Here is a 12328-nt window from a genome sequence, read left to right on the forward strand (position 1 = left end):
ATTATATAGGTCCATTCTCACATTACTATAAAGAACCACCTGAGACTGGGTAATTTGTAAAGAAAAGAGGCTTAATTGGCTTATGGTTCTGCAGGCAGTACAGGAAGCATGACTGGAGAGGCCTCAGGAAACTTACAATCATGGTCGAAGTCAAAGAGGAAGGAGGCACATATTACCTGCCAAAAGCAGTAGTAAAGAGGGAGTTGCTACAAACTTTAAACAACCAGACCTCATCAGAACTCACTCACTGTCATGAGAACAGCAAGGAGAAATTCATCCCCATGATCCAATCACCTCCCACCAGGCCCCTTGTTCAACATTGGGAGTTGTAATTTAACATGAGCTTTGGGTGTGAACACATACCCAAGCCATATCATTCTAACCCTGTCCCCTCCAAAATCTCATGTTTTTCTCATATTTACAATAATTCCCTTCTCAACAGTCCCAAAGTCCTAACTCATTTCAGCATTAACTTAGAAGTCCACAGTCCAAAAATCTCAAGTGAGACAGGTAAGTCCTTTCCACCTATGAGCCTATAAAATCAAAAAGAAATTAGTTACTTCCAAGATGCAATTGGGGTACAAGCATTGGGTAAATTCGCACATTCCAAAAGGAAGAAATCAGACCACACACAGTGGCTGCAAGTTCCATGCAAATCTGAAACCCAGGATAGCAGTCATTAAATCTTAAAGTTCCAAAATAATCTCCTTTAACTCCATGTCTCACATCTAGGCCACACTGAGAAAAAAGGCACACTCTAAGGCCTTGGGCATCTCTTTGCTCACACATATGAACATATGCCATTAGAAGCAGCCAGAGCCATATTTTGAATGCTTTGCTTTTTAGAAATATCTTCCACTAGATGCTATAAATCATCTCTCAAGTTCAAAATATGACAGATCTCTAGGGCAGAGGCACAGTGCCTCTAACCTTTTTGCTAATGAATGACAAAAGTGACCTTTGCTCCAGTTCCCAGTAAGTTCCTCATCTCCATCTGAGATCTCCTCAGCCTGTACTTCATTGTTCATATCACTAACAGCATTTTGGTCACCATGATTCAACAAATCTCTAGGAAGTTCCAAACATTCCCTCATCTTCCTGTCTTCTTCTGAGTCCTCCAAATTGTTCCAATCTCGGACCATTACCCAGTTCCAAAGCTGCTTCCACATTTTCAGGTATATTTATAAGAATGCCTTATAAATATAGAAAATTAGAACTTCTATAAATAACTGTGGATACAGGTATTAGTCTGCTCTCACACTGCTATAATGAAATACCTGAAAATGGGTAATTTGTAAAGAAAAGAGTTTTAATTGGCTTACAGTTCCACAGGCTCTACAGGAATCATGACTGGGGAGGCCTCAGGAAACTTACAATCATGGCAGAAGATAAAGAAGAAGGAAGCCAGTCTTACATGGACAGATAAGGAAGAACAGAATGAGGGGAGAGGTGTTACACATTTCTAAACCACCAGACCTTGTGAGAACTCAATCACAAACATGAGAATAACAAGAGGGAATTCTGCCCTCATGATCCTATCACCTCCAACCAGGCCCCTCATCTAACACCGGGAATTACAATTCAGCATGAGATTTGGGCTGGGACACAAATCCAAACCATATCAGAGGCATTTGTGTCATAGGAGCAGACCCCTCATGGCTTGGTGCTGTCTTCACAATAGTGAGTGAGTTCTTGTGAGATCTAATAATCTACAAGTGTGTGGCAATCCCCCACGCCATAACCCACCACCACATTCTGTCTCTTGCTTGTACCTGCTTTTGTCTTGTGAAGTGGGTTTGCTCCCATGTCACCCACTTCCATGATTGTAAGCTTTCTGAGGCATCCCTAGAGGCTGAGAAAATGCCAACACCATGTTTCCTATAAACCCTGAAGAACCATGAGCCAATTAAACCTCTTTTCTATATACATTTCCCAGTCTGAGGTATTTCTTTATAGTAATACAAGAAAGGCCTAATATTTAGTAAAATAAAGAAGCCATCAGCTAGCATATTTTATTTACCATATTATATAATCAAATAACTGTGGATACAACTTTCATTTTTTATATGAAATAAAGGTGTTATGGTTTAAATATTCAGTCTCTTTTTTTTTTTTGAAAGGGAGACCCTCATTCTTTCTTGTATTTTCATATTTGTTTAGAAGACCTCATTTACAATTTTGTAAATGGTATTAGTGAGCAGATTAAATACAGAAAACATCCTGCCCTAGTCATGTTGTAGGTACATTTCCATCTGATACTTTCAGTAATAAAATTCCTAAAAATCATCAAAAAACAATTACCTTTGCATACTATGCTGAAATTGTTTGGTTATGGTATAGTGCCAATATATGTATAAAATATAATAATATTACTACTTCAGTGACATCTTAGGTTTTTTCAGTATAAAAAGAAGAAAGAAAAACATGTCTGTATCATTGGGAAGAAATTTCGGCAGCAAAAGGACTCTTTAGAATATTTCAAATAAGGCATGTGAACCCCTCACTCAAATTTACAAAGTGATAGGATGTTTTTCTTCAGGCAATCAGCTATTTATTGGAAGAAAAAAATTGTCATTTGCCACTTTATGGTTTTGTTTTATAATTAAAGGAGTAAACTATAATAATTGATTAGTAAACTATAGGCTCCTGTGTAATTTTCTGAATGTAAAATATGATATTTTCTATAAATATTAGAAATGCATTCTAGTAAAGAGAATTTAAATGTGAACTCATAAAGTGAGAGGAGTTGCATACAGAAAAAAATCATGTAGTCTTATTTTGTTATAAATCTTGTTTTTGTAGCCCATGTATTATTTTCTTAATTACTTTTCTTTACCTATCCATTGAAGATAAATAATTGGAAAACAGCAGTGGAACATTTATAACTTGGCATTAGTTTATTATTAAACTATTTCTATGAACTACTGATAATATTTGTATCACCCCACACATTCATATGTTGAAAGCCTAATTATTATTTTGATGGTATTAACGGTTGGGGCCTCTAAGAGGTTACTAGATTATGAAGGTGGAGGTCTCATGAATGGAATTCATGCCATTATAAATGAGGCCACAAAGAGTTGCCTTGCTGCTTCCATCATTTGAGGACCCAGGGAGAAGGCACTATCTATGAGAAGGCAGGCCCTCACTGGACACCAAATCTGCTGGCTTTTGGATTTTAGGCTTCTCAGCTCCAGAACTATGAGAAATATACTTCTGCAGTTTAGAAGCTGCCAAGTCTGTGGTATTTTGTTGGAGTAGACTGGATGGAGGAAGATGACTACAATTGTCCTTGACAAAGTTATTTAATTAAAAATGTGAAGTTTATAAATTATTATGAACACACTCTCATGGAATATAGTTTATGAAATTAACAAAAATATGGCATTAAATCTTTACTCAGATTATACCACTTAAATACACTGTATATGACTGGTTCTCTGACTTTTCAAATAGTAAAGTCTATCACTTTTACTCGCTTGATATAAAAAAGTGTTTACAGAGAAGGATGCTTTTGCAATTTGTTTAACTTCTAATAAGATAGTACAGTGAATATTAATTCTGTCACTTATATAAAAGTTTATTTAAAAATATGAAAGCTCCATGTTTAATATTGGGAAGAACTTAGTAGAAATAAAGCACTTACCCTAGATGGTTTGTTTTCTTTCATTAGACAATTGACATTTTGTAGTCTTTTGTATTGTTCATTTTTCTTTGCCTGCTATGAAGATGAGGGACATATAGTGAAAGGATTAATTGCAGGAATTATTTTATCTTGGCTCTAGTAAGATTGCTATATTTGTTTTCTAAAATGTAATTTATCTTTTATTTATCCAAGCATTTACATGTACAAAATCTCCTTTTAATTTTTTAAAATTACAGATAGGCTGGGCATGGTGGCTCACATCTGTAATCCTAGTGCTTTGGGAGGCAGAGGTGGGCGGATCATAAGGTCAAGAGATCAAGACCATTCTGGCCAACATGGTGAAATTCTGTCTCTACTAAAAATAAAAAAGGTAGCTGGGCATGGTGGAGCACACCTATAGTCCCACTTACTTGGGAGGCTAAGGCCAGAGAATTGCTTGAACCAGGAGGCAGAGGTTTTAGTGAGACCAGATTGTGCCATTGCACTCCAGCCTGGGTAACAGAGTGAGACTCCATCTCAAAATAAAATAAAACAAAATAACAGATAAAAGTAAAGATTTCCCATTAAAGCTTACCCTAATCCCAAGTGGTAATCAAAGTTCCCCCTTTAGTTATCTTTCTAGAAGTTATCTTCTGGTGCCTTTATACTAGTGTTTCTTTATTGTAGATTCTGAGAAATGGATTCAAATACTTTAAATTCCAATATATGCTTCCAAATTGACTTCAGATTGACAGTAACATTATATATAAAACATTCAATTATTCATTAATTTATTCAACCATACACGTGTTGTAGCACTCAAGAAGTTATATATTCTTGAATGTATAGATATCAAGAATATGTAAGAATATATATCTCAGGAACCTATAAAATCAAGACTGTGGCAATAGTGTAGGTATAAACAAATAGATAAAAGCCAAGGAAAGAATGACTACACATACATGGTCAACTGATTCTGTTCTCAAGAATATATGTCTTCTTGAGTGCTACAATAAGTATAACATCTTTTTACCTTCCCAAATACATGTTTCTGTATCCTGTTCTCTGTCCTAGTAGGATCACCTACTTAATCACATGAATGAGCACCTTTAACTTCTGGCTTCCAATTGAGTTCAACCTCAGAGCCCTGACAAAGTTGCAAGAGGGAGAAAGGAAACTAAAATTAAGGCTCCTCTTCTGTTTGGTTTCGTTGGGCTAGATGTATCCCAAGAAGCACACAGCTCCTCTTTTCTTCTAGGTTCAAATAACTAGTCTACTCCTCTTAATTCTTTGGCTAAGAGCCTCAGTGTTGCTAGCCCCAAGGTGCAAAAATACCCTTCACGAACTCCCTCTCCAAATCCCACCTAGCAAGTGTGTCCTTCACTAAGCATTCCTTGAACTATCCTACATTGATTGTATCATCCCTTTCCTGCTTGGCCCTAACTGACCCAAGAGCATTTCAACTGCTAAACTTTACTTTGGCTTCTGGGAATACAGGAGGGAAAAACACAGTAAAAGAGTAACGGCTCCCACAAAGAAAAGCTGAAAAATCAGGTGGCTTCACTGGTGAATTCTAGCAAATACTTTAAAAAGAAAAGCAGAAAATATGAAGACTTTTAACAAAAAGAGCTTTATAAAAATAGATACTTTAGAACAACAATTACATATTTAGCTTACAATTCTGTGAGTAGACAAATTGTGCTCACTCTGACAGATGACTTTTTTGTTGTTGTTGTTGTTTTGGTCTTGAATGAGCAAATGCAGGCATTTGCAGGCAGATACTTGTCCAAAGCTAGACTGGTACAGGAAGGACTCAGCTGGGTAAGACTGTCTTTTCTTCATGTGGTCTTTCAATCCCAAGTAGGGAGCCTGGGCTTGTTTGCATGACAACCAGTCAGAAGGAAGAAGCATGCAAGGTTGCCTTGTATGCCATCTTGGAAATGGCATATCATTAATTATGCCATATTCCATTGGTCAAAGAAAGTTGTACCAACCAGAGGCTATCAATGGGAGGAATTATTCAGTCATATTGCAAAGGTAAGGTAAGGCTATGGATGAAATCTATTATAATTATCTAAATTCAATATACACTTAGTTGTAAATCAACACAGAAATCATTACTGTGAAAATGGCCCAACACTTTCATTTTTTAAGCTTTAAGGAATCTTTAACTGTGTTTTGCATAAAAGTTACTTGTCAGACATACGTTTTGGGAACATTTTCTTTTAATCTGCAGTATGCTTATTTATTTTCTTAATGTTTTATTTTGATAAGCACACAATTTTAATTTTGATGAAGTTGTTTTTATCATTTTTATATGGTTAGTGCTTTTTTCATAATATCTGATATATCTTTGCATACATTAAGGTTGCAAAAATAATATTTACATATTCTTCTAAAGCATTATTTTATATTTTTTCATTTAGGTCTATGGTGCTCTTCAAATTAATTTTTGTTATAGTATGAGGTAGTAGTTGAGGTTCATTTATTTCCCATATAGTTATCTGACTATTTCAGCACCATCTGCTGAAAACACTTTCCCATCAAATTTCTTGGAATCTTGTCAAAAATTAATTGACCGTGTATGTGTGGATCTTTTTCTAGTCATTCTTTTTTGGCATTGATCTATTTGTTTATACCTATACTATTACTGCAGTCTTGGTTTTATAGTAATTCTTGAGATCAAATAATATAAGTCCTCCAAGTTTGTTCCTCTTTTTCAAGACTATTTCAGCTATTCTATGTCCATTAAATTTTCATATACATTTTATAAACTGCTTGCCCATTAATACAAAATAAAGATTTCTGAGTTCTGATTAAGGGTATGTTGAATCTAAATAACTGTATGTTGAAGAGACAAACAACTGTCTTCAAAAATGAGCAGAATGCTTGAAAAAATACTTCACAAATTTTATACATGAAGGGCTTAAGCTCGTGAAGTGGGGCTCAATATTATCAGGCACCTGGGGAATGTAAATTAAAACTGCGATGAAGTACTACTTTACACCAAAAAGAACTGCTGATATCAAAACGAGTGACAACAGGAAATGGGGGCAAGCGTGGAGCAGCTGGGATTCTCTTTTTGGCAGTTTCCTAAAACTAAACTTCCATCCTTTCTGTGGTGTACAGCATCGCCACTCTTCCATAATCCCCCAGGAAAAATGAACACATCGGCCTCCAGAAAGAGCTATGTTAGAATGTTTTTGGTAGCTTTATTCATAGTTACCTAAAACTAGAAATAACCTAGATGATGTTGACAGCAGAGTAGATGTACAATTTGCAATCTACACATACTATTGAATACTACTCAGAAAAATGAAGAGGATTAATAAATTATTGATCCATATACAAAAAACATCTCAAAAAACATTGAGTAAAAGAAGTCAGAAAAAAAAGAGCATATGCTCTATAATTTTTATGTATATGAGGTTCAACGGCAGGAAAAACTAACCAGTGGTGATAGAAATAGGACCAGTAGTCACAGATAGAGTGGGAAAGTTTGGAAGAAAAGTATATGAAGAAATTTTCTGGAGTGAAGAAAATATGATATATCTTAATTTGGGTGATAGTCACGCAAGTGCATACATTTGTCAAAACTCTTTGAACTGTAGACTGACAATCTATAATTTCACTACATGTAAATTAAAATTCAATAACCATGATAAAATATGACCAAGTGAAAACAAATTATCCTTGAAGAATGTAAGGACTGCAGTTGCACCTATATGTACTGCTGTAGTCCTCCTTTAACTTTACTGCCGATAGGAGGAGCCTATAGGATTCCCTCATTTCCCAGTTTTTGGAAAAACTTCTGCCTTCTGCTAAAGTATAATAACAAATAATTTCACCTCAACAATCAAGACTAATCATTAGGCCACGTTATCCAAACCACCTCCCAACACTTTTGCTTACAAAGTCTTTCAATTCTGACAATAGCCAATGGTATTTATAACCTTTAATTCCTTGAAAACTCTTTGTTCAATGGTGGAAATATGCCTCCCATAAATAGTAATAACACTAAACCTTCATGACTCAGAATCACGAGAACATAAGGCAACAGTCAGTGTGAAATCACTACAGTTAAACAAGAGACATGTAACTCCTGATCCAGGAATTTGTTTAAGAGAAGCAGCACCATGTATTTATTGATACTCCTAATATGTAGTTTATGTTAGAGGATGGTGCTCTAATATCACAAGTTATTATTTCCTGTAAAGCAATAATGTTAGTTACTTCTAGATGATGGTATATGTGGCAAAAGACTAATAAATCTTCAGCCATTTGTCTCATTTTTAAAAAAACAAGGAAGATTTTGTTCAGAGTAATGTTCTATGGAACCCTATAATAGAATGTAAGATAGTAGGAATACCTTAGATAATTCAGTTGACAAGAAGAGCAAACAGAGGAGGAGAATCTAAATTCAGAGTTCAAACTAATTCTGTTGATAGAAAACTGTTGCCTGTGAAGATGAGAGGCATCTGTATAATCTTTGTGTCAACAGTTGGCTTGCTGGTTGCTCTTGGTTTGGTACTACGTTTGAATCACAGAGGTGGCTGCCAATGTGAAAGTGCTGGATGCTTAGTGGTAGAGGTTCCCAATTAAACCTTATTGAAGATTTTATATTAAAGTACAAATGATAACTCTGTTACCATGGTGATTTGTTCAAAAACTTAGTAACACTGGTGTGCCTGAAAAAAATTGGCAAATTGACATAAAGTGGGCTATTTTGTCCATGTGGTTATTGAGAGACTCATTCAGAAGGGAATTTGTGAATTTCATAAGAGGCGTACATTTCTTGCAATGTGGGTCTGTTAATAGATATAGATAAAACACCCCCATAGCCCTGAATCTCCTAGAAAATCCACTGAATTGACAGAAACCTATCATTTTTTTATGGATCAAAAAAGTCTTGCTGCCTGATTTAGTAGAAGCCAATACAATGATGCCAGGTTTTTGAAAAAAGAAAGTTTTATATTGAAAGTCAACTCTCAAGGAGACGTAAATCAAGCTCAAGTCTGTCTCCCCATGCTGGCTTCAATGCAGTCTTTTTATTAGAAATGGTTCAGGGGATAGATTCTGAGATTAGTAGGTGATTGGTAGAAGAAAAGGGGAGGTCTGCAAAGTCCTTGGACATGTGCTAACACATGGGTTGCATGTGCAAATTTAGGGGGAATTAGTGCAAAACACGTGGTGGAAATTCCAACTGTGATGTCAGTAACCTCCTTCTGTGCAAACTCCAGTCAGCCATCTTAGTTCCTACAGATTTCAGCCAGTTGTTTTTTGATCTCACAGAAAGAGGGCATTTCAGCATTGCAGCAAGTCTTTCTTTTCTTATCTGCAAGCACAAGAATTTTTGTTAGTTACCAGATTCTTACTCATTGAGACACAGTTTTAGTTTTAGCTTTTCAGCAACTTGTTTTTCTTCTCATATGCTATCCTAAAAATCAAAGAATGTAGTCATTGGTTTCTTTAACTCTTTGGGCCACAGTTTCAACTTCATGAGATACATTTCCCATAACTGACATCCATGTGTCAGATTAAGGCATTTGAATATCTTCTTTGTCTTACTATCAGAACATATTAGCATTATATAATCAGTATAAGGTATAATTTTGATGTTCAGTGGCTATGCTAATATAATTAAAATCTCTCTGAATTTTGTATTACTACATGGGAAAGAGCAGAAGCATTTATGTAAATCCTAGATAAGAAGGAGTTGGCTTCTTGTTGTCACTGCTTGGTAAAAGCCAACTGTTTCTATTATTCTCTTTTTATTGGAATACATATAATTTGCTAGATCACTGGATGCATAGCAGAGTCCAGCAGTTATATAATTTACTCAAGTTAAAAGACCACATTTATATTAGCATGTCTCTTTAGTGTGAGCCAAATAGTCAATCTAAAGGGGAATATGACAGCATCACCCTAGAATTTTCCACTAGGATGAAATGTTCTTTTAGATTGACTATTTTGAGCAGTGGTGGGAGAACCAGGACTTCTACTTGCCTCCTCATACAAACCTAGCTCCAGATATTCAGAGTTGTTGAATGAATTTATTCCAGATACACACTAAGGAATTGGAGAAATAATCAAAATACTAAGAGCCAGCTGGGTCATGTATGAGCAGCAATCTAGCCAAAATTCAGTTTATCAATAATGCTCCCTCCCACCTTGGTCAGGAGATGGACAAGAAGTTCACAGGTGGTGGATCAACTCCAAATGTCCTTGTCCTCTATGTATTTGGATTCTTTTAGCTAACTTTGTACTCACGTAGGATCTAATCAAGGAAACAAAAAGCAGACTTAGTACAGTATTTAAAATGTAAGGAATATAATACATGGGATTTGTTAAGTAGGTGGTGGAATATCTGTGAGTGAATGACGAGAAAAAGCTAGCTTCTTGCCATTGCTGTTATCATGCATCAGCATGGATGGGCAAAGAAAGGAGGCAGATTTGCTAGAAGTCAAGCATCACAGAGTCAACTAAAAGAAGCTGAAACCACAGTATACCTGTCTTGTGAAAGCTGGGGACAGGGACAAGATGACAGTCACTGAGGTACTCTGTGTGAAAAACAGAGAATGTGTAAGCTAAATATTTTGGCTTGTCCATTTTCCAGACTACCTCTAGTTACTCTTGTTAACTGAACTAAATGGCAAGGCAACTTGTAAACCTGGAAATACAGTTGATAGAACTCATACCTGCTGCAATACAGCACAGAACAGGAAATAGGTGAGAAATAAAGCTGAGGTCCAATAGGCCAAAGAATGGCACATTATACCAAAGGTTCTGATGATCCATTGCTGAGAAATAAACCATACTGAAACTAGGTAGCTTAAAACAATGACCATTTATATTTTGTTCATAAATAGGCAGAAATGTGCAGGGCTCTGCTATACTCAGTGTCAGCTAGGGTGATGTGGAATCATCTGACATTTTGCTTACTCACGTGTCTGGTGCTTGATGCTGGTCATCTACTGGGACCTCAGCCGAGGTTGTGCCTTGAACAGTTCTGTCTGGCCTTTCCATGTGACTGCTTGGCATACTCACAGTATGATGGCTTGATTTCCATGGTGAATGCCTTGTGAGGAACAGGTTAGGAGCTGTTACTTCTGACATAATCATGGGCCTGTCTGAATTTTCCACTTCTTGGTGGAAAAGTGTCAAAATCATATTATAAGAGGGACATGTGAGATGGAATATATTGGTTTGGGTATCTTCAGAAAGTATACCTGACATATCAAGAAATTTGTAGAATTCTGCTTCTTTAGTTCTGGCAACTAACTGAGTATATTATTAGCCAACTAACAAACCCCCAAATTACATTATATCACACAGCTTTTCGAATTCTGAATCCCTGGTATATGTGTCCAAAATGCTGAACTTGGCCTTCTGCTCTATCATCTTAGAATCTATGCACACATATTCCTCAGGCTGTTCCTAGTATACATTCTCAAAATTTTGAGATCTGAGTTTGTACTTTTATGGGTTTAAATCTATGTTATTTATTTATTTGACAGAGTATTGCTGTGTCTCATAGGCTGAAGTGCAATGGCACAATCAACGGCTCACTGCAGCCTCCACTTCCCAGGCTCAAGTGATTCTCTCACCTCAGCTTCCTGAGTAGCTTGGGACAACAGTCTTGCACTACCATGCCTGACTAATTTATTTTTATTTTTTGTAGAAACAGGGTCTCCCTATATTGCCCAGACTGGTCTCAAACTCCCGGGCTTAAGTGATCCTCCCAACTAAAACTCTCAAAGTGTTGGGATTAGAAGCATGAGCTACCATAATCAGACTGGGTTTAAATTTATTTTTTTCCTTTGAGATATCCTGGACACTGACTTTACAAGACTTGAGGGTGTTTTGAAGTAAGTATTGAAAAAATTTGCTTTACTTTGCCAATAAAGTGCCTTAGTGATGTCATCACAAGAACTTTAAGGAAAACATCAAGAGCCCAAAAATTAGGAGATATTTTTCACTTTCCAAGGCAGGTCTTGATTCCCCTATTACATCTTCCATTAAATGAACGGGCCCCCCTTTTTTTCAAACATGAGTCTAGTCAAAGCTGTAAATTCAGCTGATGTTATAGTTTGGTAATTATAGATTAAATCTATGGCTACAATTAATAACTTTACTGTGGTAAGATAAATTTCTGATATCCTGGTTAGATTTTGTATGAGCAATTTTTGAAATCAAGTTTATAGTTCATTCCCTAAAATTTTTGGCCTGTTTAAAAACAAGCCAACAAGACATTCTTATATTACTCATTATCATATATTACATTATGATATCTTACTTGTCCTTCAAAGCCTTTCCTTCAATAAACTTTGCTACCTAGGTGATCAAAGATTATTATTGCCTATAATCTAAAGATGTAATAGAGATCAGATTGTAGAAACCACTGAAAACCATTATTGTTATTATTAATGTTACTATTATTTATCCCTTTCTATGAGACAGACAGGGATATCTCAGTGAGTTTTTAACAAAAGAGTAAATAATCTGAATTAATTTTTAATAGTCTTATTCTAGATGCTCTGCTAAGAGTAGATTGTAGGAATAAATACAAAAGCAGGGGAGCCAGTATGGAATCTATTGAAATGATAAATTTGTACCAAACGACAGTGAAAATGAACGTATTTTGAAGGTGAAGCCAATAGAATTGGCTGAGTAACTGCAGATGAGATATGAGAGAAAGGAGCC

The sequence above is a fragment of the Callithrix jacchus genome, chromosome 11 (genome assembly GCF_049354715.1).
Source record: "Callithrix jacchus isolate 240 chromosome 11, calJac240_pri, whole genome shotgun sequence".
In the NCBI taxonomy this organism is placed as follows: Eukaryota; Metazoa; Chordata; class Mammalia; order Primates; family Cebidae; genus Callithrix; species Callithrix jacchus.